Consider the following 3882-nt stretch of genomic DNA (forward strand, 5'->3'; position numbering starts at 1 on the left):
ATCCAAGGTAACTGTTGATGGGTCAGCTTGGTACAACTGCTTAAAATATTTAGTTCAACACTCCAGCTGGATCTGAGACGATCTGGCCACCTAATAAGCGAACTGCTGTCAGCTGTGAAGAGGGCTTGGAGTTCAGCTTTCTTAGGGCCTGGTATGCAGGACGAAAGTAATTTACTAATGGCCTTCGATCTCCTCTGCAAGACTCCTAATAAACTGTTCCTTGTCCCTTCTTAACAGCGACTGAGTTCTGTGCAACTAAAATCGGTGCAAATCCTGATCCCCTGCCAGATGAGCCATACGACAAGCATCTGTGGCGTCCAGTGTCTCCTGTGAGATAGAATTATGTCTTGCTCTCATTCATTCATCAATCAATTCTTGAACTGCATCAAGCATTTCGCACTTGAAGGTATCCCACAGAAGTACCGGGTCTGTCAGATTTTTGAGTGCTGTGAAACATCCAGAGAATGCCTCAGCAATCCCCTGAGCACACTACCTCTCCCTCAGTCTGTCAAAATGAAACACCCTAGGGTGGTCATTTGACCGTTGAGTTTTGAAGTGGACCCGAAGGGTAGCCACAACCAAATTATGGTCAAAACCACTGAACTCGGCTCTCCTATACACCCTGTAGTTCTGGAGGATCCTCCAACAAGTGCTAATGAGTATGTGGATGATCTCCTTGGCTGCATTACCCACATTGCTGTACCATGTCCAGCGATGTGGGTCTGAGTGCTGGTACCAGGAGCCAGAAATCCTCAATTTCTGGGACCTTGCAAAGTCCCAGAAAAGGAGGCTATTCTCGCTATCTGCATCAGCTCCCGAACCTTGGGGACCGACAGACATTTCATATCCAGCTCGATCACAGCCATATACCACATTGAAGGCACAATCCAAATATCTCGCCGAGGACAACTGTTTACCACAGATGCTACTTTGGCATAGAACATCTCTTTCACGTCGAGTTTACAAACATGGGTAGGAGTGTGTACAGCAATAAGAGACATGAAGCCAAATCCTAGCTTCAGTCTCATTACCATTATATGCTCATTGATTGGAGTAACCTCAACTACCGAGGGTTGGAGCATGCTAGAGATGGCTATGGCTACTCCCTGGTGATGGTGACCATTGCTGTGGCCCATCCAATAATAGCTGTAGCCACCTACACTGATCGTGCTGCTGCCAGGTATTCTCACCTTCAAGAGAGCAGCCACTTCAACTCTCAATAGAGGCAACCAATCATCCTGACGCAAAGAACGGATATTCCAAGCCCCCAACCTGGCTTTCCGACTAAGGTTTAGCCTCAGGCAGTCACTCCAGGTGGACACCACTTCTGACACCCCTGCCGACGCTACTCCATATAAAAGGGGGTAGCAGGTTACAGGACCCATCATCCACCTGTGGGGTTCCCTAGGATTTTCCCCACAAGCTTCACTCTAGGCTGGTAGTTACCAGAACACAGGCAGGACAAGTAGTTCCCATTTCCAACCTACACCCCACTAGTAGCCCTCCCAACGGGGCCCACAGTTCGCCTCACTCGCTGGGTGGGAGGGGCATTTCTCCTCCCAGTATTTCCATTTATTTGAGACACTGCCAATTGGGTATATCTGGGGGAGTGGGTGGGGGTGGGTGGGGGAGGACTGGCAAGGCTCACCTCCCCCCTAGCCTATTAACCCCAGGGGGCTTAGGGGCAGGAATTAGTACAGAGCCAGGGCGTGTCCACACGCTATTGGGCCATGACCCTGAACCTCTGGGGCCTCCGAGATCCCCCACAGTTTAGCCTGGGACCGCAAGGTACCCAGTTTCCATGGGAGGCCACGAGGAGGCACTGCAGGAGTCTTGATGATGGAGAGGCTGTGAACTGGCAGGTGGAGGCTTATACAGAGCTGCTCCCTTTTTCACACTAGGCTAGCTAGTGGTGGCAGCTGCAAGCTAGAAGGCATGGAAGCAACTAGACTACCACACTATCGCCTCACATCACCCTGTGAAGCACTCACCTAATATATATATATATATATATATATATATATATATATATATATATATATATATATATATATATATATATATATACATATATACATATATCCATATAAGTTTATGTATATAGATATGTATATATGTGCATATACATATACACACAGGCACACACTCAGACACACACACACACGCACACACACACACACACATATATATATATATATATATATATATATATATATATATATATATATATATATTTTTGTGTGTGTGTGTGTGTGTGTGTGTATTTATATCTATATATGCATACATCTACATATATCTGTGTCTGTATCTGTATACATGTACATACATATGTATATATATATATATATATATATATATATATATATATATATATATAAACATACATATACATATATCTGTATCTGTCTATCTATCTATATGTGTGTGTGTGTTTATATATACATACATACATACATATATATATATATATATATATATATATATATATATATATATATATATATATATATATATATATATATATATATATATATATATATATATATATATATATATATATATATATATAATGTATGTATATTTATATATATGTATATATGTACATATATATATGTATACATATATATGTATATATACATACATGTATGCATACATATATTTGTATGTATATTTCTTTCCTTTTTCTTTTCTATCTTCACAGTTGACTATCCATCTCGGCTTATCTAATACAGTATCCTCTGTATGTCATGATACAGGGTTCACAACTGCGCTTCATACAACTTGAATGTCAACCTCAATGCCAAGTCTTTTATGCATTTCAGGCCAACAAGACGACCTTAGTGCAAACGACAACAATTGCGATGATGACGTGACTGTGATGGCAGTGCACTATCGACAGGGATGATGGCGGTGACACTATCAACAACTGTGACGATGGTGTAATAATTTTTTGTTCATGATCATGTTTTAGTAATGGCATCTTGATGAAAAGTAGATAGATAAATGAATAGATAAATACTGGTGCCCAAATTCACACATTATATAGACATACCAATGTGAATATTTGAGTGTACGTTTGCTTAAATGCCAACACAAATACACACGTACTTACACACTTCTACATACATCTGTTCAGTGTGTGTTTGTGCTCATCCATTTATTAATTTCAGGATTGTACAAATACCAAACATATGTAAGTATAAATATAAAAGACAGCTGACTGAAATAGTTTGTTTTTCTTTTCCTATATTTGGACGCAATAGTATTCAGCGTGATACTAATTCCAGCTGTATCAAAATTGATAATGGAAGACAGATGTGTCTTTTATCATATTAGACAATATGATTAAAACGTCGTAAACGCGATGTATGGTAATTGCTCTAATATCTAATATCAAGAGATTTTTTAAAAGTATATTCTCACACATATTGACTTTTACAGGTATGCGAGTGATAATGATCGATGAAATGGCATGATAAAACCACAAATTGATGTTGATTCTCTCCCAGCATCCAGGAATGAAAAGTGTTACATAATGAGGGTTTTTGTCTTAGTGTATAAGTAATGGTGAAAATACAGTTTACGTCATGTTTGTATCTATTACAGAAGCGCCAGCAGTTTGCCATCATTATTCACCTGCTCTATATACCTGCTGCAATGCTTTTCATTTTCTTGATAACACAATACGCTCGTTTTTAATGTTTTTTTCATCTCATTTTCTCTTAGATCTCGATTGCCGCATTTCCCGTCTGAACACTGATTTTCTTCCCTCTCTTGTGCTCGCAATAATATGAACATGTTCCAATTTAAACGCATTTGTTCCACGCTTTAACTTTAACTAATTCCGCATTTTTATACTCGTGCGGACATGAATTAATCTAA

The sequence above is a fragment of the Penaeus vannamei genome, chromosome 37 (assembly GCF_042767895.1).
Source record: "Penaeus vannamei isolate JL-2024 chromosome 37, ASM4276789v1, whole genome shotgun sequence".
NCBI lineage: Eukaryota > Metazoa > Arthropoda > Malacostraca > Decapoda > Penaeidae > Penaeus > Penaeus vannamei.